At 37.1% G+C, this 12,888-nt stretch overlaps 1 pseudogene; it reads left to right on the plus strand.

Moving 5' to 3' along the window:
• Nucleotides 1-848: 848 nt before the first annotated feature.
• LOC143560135 (putative disease resistance RPP13-like protein 1) lies at nt 849-4,788 on the plus strand (annotated as a pseudogene).
• The last annotated feature ends 8,100 nt before the right edge of the window (nt 4,789-12,888 follow it).

Raw genomic sequence — 12,888 nt, forward strand, 5'->3', positions numbered from 1 at the left:
TCACTACATTCAAGAATGTGTTATACTTGGAGTTGAAGACTTGTCAGTTTCGTGTTTGAAATTCCTAGGTGATTGTTGGAATTTCGGTTAAAATAATTATAAACAACTAAATGTGATTAGATTTAATTGTTAATATAATTATTATGTCCTATTTATTTGCAATCACAGTTGTAGTCTAGCGTGATTAGGTTAGATTACAAATGTCGTGTTAGGGTAATAGGGTTTACTGATTGTAATGTTCGAGTTTTGAGAAGTTTCTTGAATAATCGAATTGGGTGTTTAAGCCACATACGTACCGCCTCTCTCGTAGTTGGGTCCTGAGAGGACCAATAAGGCTGCTAAATGCTAATTGTATTAGCATATAAATGAAATATATTATGATAAACAAAAGAGAAAATATTAAAAAATAAACATAAGGTTCATAAGTCGTACACGGGACCTCTTCGGCTCCTAGGTCCCAAAGCTTTGTTTTTAGTAGGATTGGCTTTGCTATTCAAAAGGGGGTTGCGGCGCAGCTTGTTGTCCGTTTGTCTGCCACTTTATTGTAATCGTTTTGTACTTATAATATAAATATGGATATATATGTGTTCACATGGAACACAGCTATGCAGGTGGAAACTTTATGTTACTATATTTCCAAGTGGAACTGTTGATTATAATTGATTAGTGTGATAAACAGGAAATTTGTATGTAAATTGGATTATTTTACAATAAGTGATCACAATCACATGATCACTTCCAACTGCTACATATTTTATTAGATTTGCAAACTAAGTTTGTTCCCATTTACAGTTATTCAATCAGCACCTACTTTGGAATATTAATCGAAAGAAAACTTTTCATTTCCAATGGCTATTGCTGAACTCTTTATCGGGGCATTCATCACTGTGTTGTTTGAAAAGCTGGCATCTGGTGACTTGATCAGGCTGGCTCGATCAGCTGGAATTAATTCCGAGCTTAACAAATGGACTGACACCTTGACCCAGATCCAAGCTGTGCTGGTCGATGCAGGTCAGAAACACATACGAGACGAATCTGTTCAATTGTGGCTAAACAAATTCCAGCATTTGGCCTATGAAATATATGATGTACTTGATGATATGACCACTGAAGCCATGTGTCACCACTTGGATCAAGAATCTGATGCTAGCACCAGGAACAACGCGAGTAAGGTATTAAAGTTCATTCCAAACAAAATTCATGCTCTTAAATATGGCCATAAGGTGAGTTCTAAGCTAGATGGGATTACAAACAAATTGTGTAAGCTTGTTAAGCAGAAAAAACTTTTGGGTTTGAGTGATAATGTTGACAAGTCAAACAGAGCTAGTAGGCGGTTGGAGGAAACTTCATTGGTTGAGGAATCCAAAATTAAGGTCGAGAAGGTGATAAAGAGGCGTTGTTGGGGAAGTTGGTGGGTAGTGAATCTTCAAGTAATCAAAACGTCAACGTCGTGTCCATAGTTGGTCTGGGTGGGATTGGCAAAACCACGCTTGTCCAAATTTTGTACAATGATAAGGAAGTGAAGGATCACCTTGAACTCATGTCATGGGTTTGTGTTGCTGATGAGTTCAGTGTGTTTACAATTAGTAAAGCTATTTTTAAAGATGCTGGTGGGAAAGACGAAAATTTTGATACTTTAAAATCAGCTTCAAGTGGCACTTACGGGAAAACTTTTAAAGAAAAGATTTCTGCTTGTTCTGGATGATGTTTGGAATGAAAACTACAATGAGTGGGAACTCCTCCAACGCCCTTTTATTGTAGGGGCTCGTGGAAGTAAGATTCTTGTGACAACACGGAAGACCATGGTTGCATCGGTGATGGAGTCCATAGAAGCTTACCCTCTCGAGCTTTTGTCATATGAAGAAGCCCTTTGTTTATTTACTCAACATGCTTCAGGAAAGCAAAACTTCGATGTGAATCAAACATTAGAATTGCATGGTGAAGATATCGTTAAGAGATGTGGTAGGTTGCCTTTGGCTTTAATAACTCTTGGGAGGGTATTTAGAACAAAATCCAATAATAAAGAATGGGGAGAGCTCTTGATTAGTGAGATATGGAATTCACAAAATGGAAGTGAGATTCTTCCTGCTTTAAGGCTAAGTTACTATGACCTCCCACCACATTTGAAGCAAATGTTTGCATATTTTTGCTTATTCCCCAAGGATTACATGTTTGATAAGGATGCGCTAGTCATCCTATGGATGGCTGAAGGTTTTTTGTCTGATTCAGACAAAAAGAGGTCAATGGAGAGTTTTGGTCGGAAGTGTTTTGAAGAGCTAGTGTCGAGGTCATTTTTCCAGCATACCAACAACGATAAATCATGATATACAATGCATCACCTGATAAATGACTTGGCAAAGAGCGTTGCATGAGAGTTCTTTTTTATGTTGAATGATAAGATGGATGCTTACGATGAAAATAAAGCTTTGGAGAAATCCCGCTTTGTTTCATTTATTCGTGAAAAACATGAAGTGTACAAAAATTTTAAGGCACTACAAAGAGCTAGGCATGTGCAATCTCTCTTAGCCATGTCAGTTACAAGGTTAAATGCATGGGACACATACCACTTATCGAACAACATTATTCTAAAAATACTTCCGCGACTGCAATTCCTAAGAGTGCTAAGCCTAGCTAATTACTCAATCAACGAGATACCTCATTCCATTTGTACTCTCAAACATTTACGTTACCTCAATTTTTCCAACACAAAGATCAAATGTTTACCCGAAGAAGTCGGTGACCTTCATAATCTACAGAGCTTATTTCTATCTGGTTGTAACCAGCTACCTATCTTACCAAATAGTATTGTAAAGTTAAAAAACATGCGACATCTTGACATTAGTAATGCACCACGTTTGAACAATATGCCATCAGGAATTGGTGGGTTGACGAGCCTACAAACTCTAACCAAAGTCATTATTGAGGGAGCTGACAAGGTTCAAATATCCGGTCTTAAGGACCTATTGCATCTTCAAGGCCAACTTTCCATTGAGGAGATTCACAAAGTGAGAAATGCATCACAAGCAATGGAGGCAAACTTACAACAAAAGAAGGGTATATGTGATTTGCTAATGATATGGAGTTATGCCTTTTATGTAACTAGGAATGAAATAACCGAATATGAAGTACTTGAAGGGTTTGAGGCCTTTTGAGAAGTTAAAAAGCCTCGATATTTCCTATTACAATGGAAAAAATTTTCCTAGTTGGGTCGGGGATGCCTCATTTGTTTGCTTAACTCAACTTACATTAAGTGGTTGTAGAAGTTGTACATCTTTACCAACACTTGAACATCTGCCGTCACTTCAAACGTTGCTTGTTCAAAGCATGGATGGGCTAAAGAGACTGGGTTTGGAGTTCCTTAGACCCTCAAACTCTTTTCATGGTGTTGCATTTCCATCACGGCTTGAAGTTTTGAAATTTGATAATATGTTTGGCTGGGAAGAATGGGCAACTAGTGGCGATGACAAAGCCCGGATGTTTCCTTGCTTCGTGAGATGAATATATTAAATTGTCCGAATCTAAGGGTAGTGGGAATGGACTCAATTCCTTCACTTCAAGTTTTACATGTAGCAGGATGTTCTTTCGCGGTGTTAAAAATCATGGTCAGTGTGTCATTATCAATTGCTAGTTTGACAATGCAGAGTATTAAAGGTGTTACCCCACTATGTGGAGAAGTATTACAACATTTTAAGGCACTCAAATATCTTAACATTTCATATTGTGATGAACTATCATACTTGTGGGAATCAGAAGCAACCGCATGCGAGATTCTTGTGAGTTTACAAAAGTTGGAAGTAAATGAGTGTCAAAATCTGATATCATTTGGTGAGAAAGATGTGGATTTGAATGTTAGCATGAAATCTGTTAGAGAAGTGACAATACGAAGTTGTACGAGTTTGGAGAGTTACAACTGCCCAGTTAGCATTGAGAAGTTGGTAATAAGAGGTTGTTATTCGTTTAAATCCTTGACCCTCCCAACAATGGACGGTGTCCCGTCCACTTTGAAGCTTCTTAGGATTGGGTGTGAAGATGTGTAGGTAAGCTGGCTTTGTAGCAACTTCATGTCAGCAGTTGGATCTTTTTACCTTTCATGGATGGTAAATCTGACGTTGCTTCCCGAAGGATGCTTTGTCCATCTCACCAGGTTAACACTTGAAGGTTGTGATGAAATAAACTCCATTCCAAGTAATGGTTATGGTTTTCTTCCATTTCTTTGCTTGAGAGAGCTTTGGATAATCGATTGCAAGAATCTGAAGTCATTTCCTCATGAACATTTGCAATCTCTCACATCTCTTGAAGAAATGGTGATAGATAATTGTCCAAGTCTGGATTATTCTTTTCCATGTGGTTTGTGGCCTCCTAATTTAAAAATTCTTACAATTGGAGGGTTAAGAAATCTATTTCGAAGTGGGGGCTGCAAAATTTCCCAACCTCGCTTGTTACACTAACCTTACTTGGTGAAAATTCAGGAGTGGTTTCATTTACTTCAAAGGCGGAAGAAAGTATGAATTCATCTAATTTTCTTCTTCCATCATCTCTAACTTTTCTAAGAATCTTCATTTTGTTGAGCTGGAATCACTTTCGGAGGGCCTACAACACCTCACATGCCTTCAAAAACTTAGTGTTGTGTATTGCCCGAAGCTTGGGGATCTTCCCGAGACACTACTCTCTTCACTTTTATATTTAGATGTTCACTCTTGTTCACCAGAATTGATTAAAAAGTGTAGAGGAAAAAAAGGCAAGTATTGGCCCATCATCTCCCAAATCCCTGAAGTACATGTAGTCTAAATGATCACCATTAATACATATGTCTTTTCTTTAAACCCATATGTTATTCGGGTTCACAATTACCTCTCAAATCCCTTTACCTTTATGTGAGAAAATGATGTAACATCCTAAAATTTATAATGTTAAATAAAGAAAGTTACGTTTAGTGATTTCGCGTTATTAATTAATTAATGTCGAGTAAAGAACGGATCATGGACTTAGATTAATTAAGATGGGTTAAATGAGAATGGGCCTTAGGTCCATGGGCTTTAAGGGATATAAATATCCCCTAAACCAACCTAAAACCCTAAACCCTCATTTCATTTCCATCATAATCTCTACACACTCAAAAACACACACATACACTACACCATATTCGGCCGAGAGAGAGAGAGACATCCGAGACCAAGAATCAAGCCGACCATTATTAGATCTTTAATATACGAGATAACCAAGCAAACCGCTACCACACCGAACGTATAAAAGGTATGTTCTTGACCTTTAAAGTTTACGTAGTATTGAACGTTATTACCTTAAAGGTCCAAGCTTTATAGTATATACGGGATATATATACGAACGAAAACGGTTAGGGAACGTAGGGGGTGATGTCGAACCATAACAAGGGTATTAAAATCGCCAAAATGCTTGATAAAAACCAAACCCGTAGCTGACCTGAACAACTTCGCCTGCAAAAGCTTAACTTCGCCTTCAAAGCATAACTTCGCCTTCAAAGCTTAACTTCGCCTACGGCCAAGTTCGCCTAACTGGTAACTTCGCCTAAGGCCAAGTTCGCCTAATTGATAACTTCGCCTAAGGCCAAGTTCGCCTAACTGATAACTTCGCCTAAGGCCAAGTTCGCCTAACTGATAACTTCGCCTAAGGCCAAGTTCGCCTAACTGATAACTTCGCCTACGGCCAAGTTCGCCTAACTGATAACTTCGCCTAAGGCCAAGTTCTCCTAACTGATAACTTCGCCTAAAGCTAAGTTCACTTAAGGTTTAACTTCGCCTAAAGTTAAGTTCGCTTAGAAAATAAGTTAAAAACCTAATGGAAAATGTGTTAAGACAGTTAATGTAAATAAAATTTTTCCAAGCTGACCTGGCAGCTCGACCCCAGCCAGGGGCTCTGCCCCTTGGACCCTGCTATGGGCTGCCGCCTCTAGACCCCGCTGCCAGGGGCGCTGCCCCCGGACCCCCGTTCGTTGTGGGTAGTAGTTAAGACTAGAAAGATGATATGAGTAGTGATAGTTAATTGATACGTATACTTGTTATACAGTCAGCCGTGCACAACTGAAGAAAGGGATTACGATTAACGGTGAACGTAACCGTGTTCAGGTGAGTTTCTAGCCCCAATTATGTGTTATGTTTTCGGGGCTGTGTGCATACTCGATATGTTTGTTAATACACTTATCCTAAGAGATAAGTGTATGCCTTATGTGAATGATGTGATACGTATGAATGATGGCTTGACGGTATGTGAACGATCTTCGGATATTGCACGTACTGTCAGGTTGTAACGCTAAGTATAAGGTAAGTATGATATGTATGCTTATGTGTATGAATGTGATAAATTTAATAAAAGAAGGAAAGGATGGTTGTATGGTTACGAAGAGGGTACCGGGCCCTAATAATACTCGAGGTATGATGTATGGTTGTATGGTAACGAAGAGGGAATCGAACCCTACTAATATTCGAGAACTAGGGAACCGAACCCTACTAATATTCGAGGAAAGAGGGTACCGAGCCCTAATAATACTCGAGGAAAGAGGGTACCGAGCCCTAATAATACTCGAGGAAGGAGGGTACCGAACCCTAATAATACTCGAGAAAGGAGGGTACCGAGCCCTAATAATACTCGAGGAATGTAGGGCGTAATGCTCTTTATAACGTAAGATATGAAAGTAAGTTAATACAAAAGAAAGTATGAAAGTATGAAAGTATGAATGAAAGAATATAAGTTTATGTGTATTGTATAGTGTATGATTAACTAGAACTCACTCAGCGTAGCTGACTTTTTGTATGCACGCAGGTGAGTAGGATGAGGCAGCTCGCTTGAGGAGAAACGTGGCACTGAATAAGAGGCTGGCATCGGAAGACTCAAGACGTTTAAGTTTAATGTTTCGTTTATTTTGAAAGACAAAATGATGTTTTAAGACAAGACGTGTTTTGTTATGAAATGTTTTATGAAAGCTTTTATATTCCGCGAATGTTTTAATTAACTCTGATATTTAGAACTGCGTTTATGAGTAAATCCAACACGAAAGTAGGGCTACCGGTAACGGGGCCTTACAAATGAGCAATTGATCACAGTTAAATGTCTAATCCTTACTCCCAGATGTTTTACAAAAGTAACATCTATCGCAAGGCGCAAAGTGTTGTTTTTCTATCTATACCAAACCATGTCCTTACTCTAGCAAGTTTCGACTACCAAAACGTTGTCACTTATATTATCAAGGTTTGTTAAAAATGGCGAAAGGGTTGTAAACTGTAATGCGATACCGGAAAATTTTGTAACTTTGGAAAACAGATGCATTAGAAATTAAACAGTTAAACATTGCATAAAAACCATATTTGTACCCCTCAACTATTTAGGAGACTTATAAAAGAAATATAAGGGGTATCTCATATACATGGGCTTGATCTAGATCCTTTAGATGATGTTTGTATTAACTATATAATCTATATTAATGATTTTGGTGATGGGCTTGTTCTTGAAAGTTTAATAGGGGTGCAAACTAGAGATGTTCAACGAAACCGGTTCCTGGAACCGAACCGGTGGACCCGAACCGGTTCCTACCCGTTTTTTGTAGGAACCGGACCCTATCTGATTCAACCCGATGATCCGTGACCGGTTCTTGCATTTCTGAGTGGGGGCGGGTAGGAACCAGAACCGAACCGGAACCGGTTCTGGAACCGAACCATCCGGAACCGGTTCCTAACCGGTTCTAGCCGTTGGATCGAATATAGCCGTTGGAAATCGTTTTTTTGGCCGTTTTTTGACCGTTGGGGTCAAAAATAGCCATTTTTTGGCTCCCCCAAGCACCCCACTGTATTTGGTGTCATGGGTTCATCACAACACTCAAAACGCAAACCCGAACGCAAAAAAATACAAAAAAACGCTATTACAACGTTTTGAGTTCTCTAATCTCTTGTTTTCTCTTCTTCTATATTCATATTTGTTGTTATGGCTGCCTCACAATCATCGGTTGGTCAAGGTTCCAACGCCGAACCAAGTTTCGTTCGTATTGTACCTCATAATCGTAATCAAGAGATTTAGTGCAATTGGGATTTGGTTGAATTGAGTGACCATTCATTGAAGGCTCGGTGCAAGTTTTGTGGGATTTATTTAAACCCACTTTCGAATTCAAATTTGAAGAAACACATCGAAAAACCGTATTGCAAGGCGTTGAAAAAGAACGTCGATTCGCAACAAACGCAAATGGATAGTGAAGGCGTAATATTTACATACCAAATTGATCGAGTTCAAGATCGTATGGCGAAGTTTGTGATTCAAGAAGCTTTGCCGTTTAGCCACTTCGACAACCCTCGCTTAACCGCCATGATTCGAGATACGCTTCAACCACAATACACTCACGTAAGTCGTCATACTCTAAAACGTTATTGTTTAAAATTGTGGAAGAAGGCCAAAGAAGTCGCCGCTCAATAATTACGACGAACAAGAAGGCTTTTCTAGAAATAATATGTCACAACTTTATATTTATAAGTTTAATGTTTTGTTAGTTTGTTTTTGAAGATTTTAAAACATGTAACCTTTTTTTTTGAACTTCTTAAAGTAAATAAAATGAATTTTATGTTAATTGTTTTGTTTATTTTTCATGCTATAAAATACGAATCGTAGTTTAGAATCCAAATCGCAAACGAAAAACGAAAAAAAAAAAACTAAATGCACTTGTATTGCAAATCCAATGAACATGTTTACATTGTACAATGGTTACATATTTAACTGATGATGTTCCAACTGATGAAACTCTGCAACTGATGTGTCATTGATTCATATTTTGCATCAGTGACAACAAACTCTGCAACTGATGAATGTTCCCACTGATGAGTATTCCTCATCAGTGGCAACCTTCAGTAGTTGTCATCAGTGGCAGCTTTCCCACTGATTCAACTGATGACTGTTCCCACCGATGAGTATTCCTCATCAGTGGCAGCTTTCCCACTGATGAGTATTCCTCATCAGTGGCAGTCTTCAGTAGTTGTGATCCCACTGATGATAACTACTGAAGGTTGCCACTGATGACAACTACTGAAGGTTGCCACTGATCAACCTTCAGTAGTTGTCATCAGTGGCAACCTTCAGTAGTTATCATCAGTGGCAACCTTCAGTAGTTGTCAACTTGTCATCAGTGGCAACCTTCAGTAGTTGTCTTCAGTGGCAACCTTCAGTAGTTGTCTTCAGTGGCAAACATCTTCAGTAGTTGTCTTTTCTTCATCAGTTAATTGTTTATTTTATTTTTCATGTTATACAAATACGAATCGTAGTTTAGAATCCAAATCGCAAACGAAAAACGAAAAAAAAAAAAAAAATTTACACTGTAACCGGTTGGAACCGGTTACGGTACAGGAACCGGGTTAGGAACCGGTAAGAACCGGTTAGATAGGTTAAGGGTCCGAGGGTGGGAGAACCGGTTCGGTTCCCTAACCGGTTCGAGCCTGGAACCGGTTTAAAAGGGGGTTTTGAATATAGGAACCGGTTAGGAACCGGTTCACATGCCTAGTGCAAACGAGCCGAGCTGTTCGTGAGCTACTCGGGATCGGCTCGTTAAAAAGCTCGAACGAGCCAAGCTTAATCGAGCCGGAGCTCGAGCTCAAGCCTAAAAGTAAGCTCGTTTAATGAGCGAGCCCGAGCCCGAGCTTCACCTATCGAGCTCGAGCCGGCTCGCGAGCCTAAACGAGCTTGCCCTTTATATATTTTTTTAAAACATATATTTAATAATTATTAATTAATATATATATAGTGCTATAAAAAATAAATAAAAATAACTTAATATATATATATATATATTATTTATACAGAAAATTATAATAGAAAATAATATATAAAAATAATTATATTATTTAAAAAATAATTAATAAATGGTAAACGAGCCAAGCCCGAGCCGAGCTCGAGCTTGAAAATCTACTCACGAGCCGAGCTCGAGCTTTGGAAATAGAGCTCGAAACGAGCCGAGCTCAAGCTCGAGCTCTGTGTAAGTTAAACGAGCCGAGCTCGAGCCTAATCGAGCTTGGGCTCGGCTCGACTCGTTTGCACCCCTAAAGTTTAATTGAGTCATCTCATTTAACCCCATCAAATCATTAGACCCTAGTTCAGTGGACCAGTAGTCCTACACGGTTCCACCTCCTTAAAAACTAGAAAAGTATATACCATAATATTCACATTTATTTATTTGATTATTTAACAGATAAGATATTTAGTTTAAATGGATATTAGCGAACATAATATTCATATTTATTTATTTTAAAGAAGTGAATGTTAGAAAAATGTGTAGTGTTCTAAGTATTTTACAAAGGGAACAAAAATGAGAAAGATGAAAATGATATGTAATCACAATGAAAAACTCTTTAAAAAATATAATAAAAAAAATCATAACTCAAAATTTAATAAAAACAAAAAAAAATGTTTTCGTTGTCTTTCTCGTTCTAAAAAAAAGACACAATTGTGAGTGAAAAAGATTATTGTGTCTTTTTGTTTGTATTGTGTTTTGTGTTTATTTTTGTCATTGATTGTTTCTTTTTTCCTTGACATTGTGTCTTTTTTTCTTAATATTGTGTTATATTTTGTTCTGCATTGTGTTATATTTTGCGATGTATTGTGTCTTTTTTAGTTATAATTGTGTTTTTTGTTTATTTCGTCATTGTGTCTTTGATCTCGGCATCGTGTCTTTTCGTCGATTTTTTTTAGCGGGAGTGACTGACAGGGGAAACATTTTGGTTATTAAATTTTTTTTGTTTTTTTATTTATAATTTGAGTTATGATTTTTTTAATTATTTTTTTGAATTTATCCTTAATGGGTTTTTGTATGGTCACAAATATTTCTCACACTTCTTATTTTTGTCTCCCTTTGTATTTTAACTTTACCATTTGAGTTATTACACTAATAACAGAAACTATAATATATTTATGAAAATTTATATTTCCAATCTTAATTTGCTAAAGAAAAATAAATAATAATAATAATAATAATAATAATAATAATAATAATAATAATAATAATAATAATAAAAACACTGCTAATAAAATATTTTATGAGGGGACAAAAATGTGAGGACCTGTCTAGGTAGATACTAATTTTAAAGCTAGGATTCTGAATTTCTAGAACATCTTGATACATCAAGACCCTTGAAACTTTTTGTAAATTGCTTATCTCGGATTGAAGCTGAGGGTCTATTTGAAAATAGCATCTCTATTCTTTCAGATAGATGTATGGTTTATCCATAATCCATCTTCTCAGATCTTGTTAATAGCTTGGCTAGTATTGACGAGATTTTTACTGGGTTGGGTTTTGTTATTGTAGTTGGTTGTTGTTGCTACTTATCTTAGATATGTTTACTTTTGACCTTTTTAGATAGTTTCACCTAGTGCTCTAGATACTGACTTGTAAATATCATGTGTATTTGTGTGAATCATTCTAGATTAGTTGATTATGACTTACGAGTATAAAATGTTGGGTTCATGGGCCTTTTGAGTCAAGTGTAGATCAAGAAAAGAGGTCACGGGAGCCAGCTAGCCCTAGCCTGTTTAAGGTAGAGTGGTAGACGAGTTCATTTGCAAGCCCTCCCACAACCTCACGGGCTCCATGAGCAGGGGCTAATCTTCATTGGGGCCAGGGGTCGTCCCCCCCCCCCCCCCCCTTTTTTTGCGCAGTAGTGTAAATTTACCAGTTTTCGGTCGAAAAATTTTATACGTAGTGTAAGTTTAGCCTTTTTGGTCAAAAATTTGAGTCCCCCCTCCCCCCCTCCCTCGTTTGTGAAATTATGTATACATTTTGAGCTCCCCCCCCCCCCCCCCCCCCCCGGCGCCACAGTCCATGAGTCATTCGAATTGTTGCTGGAAAACTATATAATGACTTTAAATTAGGGGTGTAAACACCCAAAAGTAAGTTTGTTAATAAACAAGTTTGAGCCCAAGCTTCACTTGTCAAGCTCAAGCCGGCTCACAAGCCAACGAGCTATTATCTATATAAATTGTATTTAATACGAAAACATATATATTCATATAATAATAATAACATACAAATTAGCGAAACCCAAGCCAAACTCGAACATGAAATACTAATTATGAGCCCAACTCACACTTTTATAAAATAGACCATGAGACAAGTTAAGCAAAAGCTCTCGTAAGTCAAACAAATCAAGCTCAAGTTTAGAGTCGGCTCATTCTTACCATGCTAAAAACACAATGGTTGAATTAATGGGCCTTTAAAATAAAAGGCTAGCATTCCTCGCATTATCAAATTTGATAATTTTAAGTTACTTTTCTAATTACCGACTTCTCTACACCAATAAGATTCATTATTATCATATTGAAACCGAGATGACGTAAATAAATAAGTTAATAAATACAAATTTATAATTTATGTACTATGTATTCTTAGATAACAAGAAGCCCAAATCTTTGAAAACAAAAGTAAATTTCTTTACTAGGGTGAGATGGTCATACTCATAATAATATGACAATAAAAATTTGCACATCATGCTTAAATAGTGATACTGTCTTCTTCAGTTTGACAATTATAACCTTTAGGTTGCATGACATCATGACATGTATTAAGTGTGAATAAATTGATTGTGCTGGTGTGACAAAAAAGTGGTCACTAAAATGGCTGGTCCAATCGATACAGTGTGAAGGACCACCACACACTGTGCAACCAGAAGTTTCTAAATACAACATTAAAAACCGATGAGTTTTACTGTTTTGTATCAGACAGTTTACTTTTTTTAAATTAAATATATTTGTAAATTTTTATTTTTTATTTTTTAAAGTTATATTTGCTACTGTTTGAACTTCAAACAGGTTAAAATTTGATAAAGTGATGTCACACGTGTCCTAATGAAATGGATCTATATGAAATCTATGACAAATTAATAAACATGCATA

The sequence above is a fragment of the Bidens hawaiensis genome, unplaced genomic scaffold (genome assembly GCF_021521415.1).
Source record: "Bidens hawaiensis isolate Kalapana, Puna unplaced genomic scaffold, B.hawaiensis_p1.1 tig00020226_1, whole genome shotgun sequence".
Classification (NCBI taxonomy): Eukaryota; Viridiplantae; Streptophyta; class Magnoliopsida; order Asterales; family Asteraceae; genus Bidens; species Bidens hawaiensis.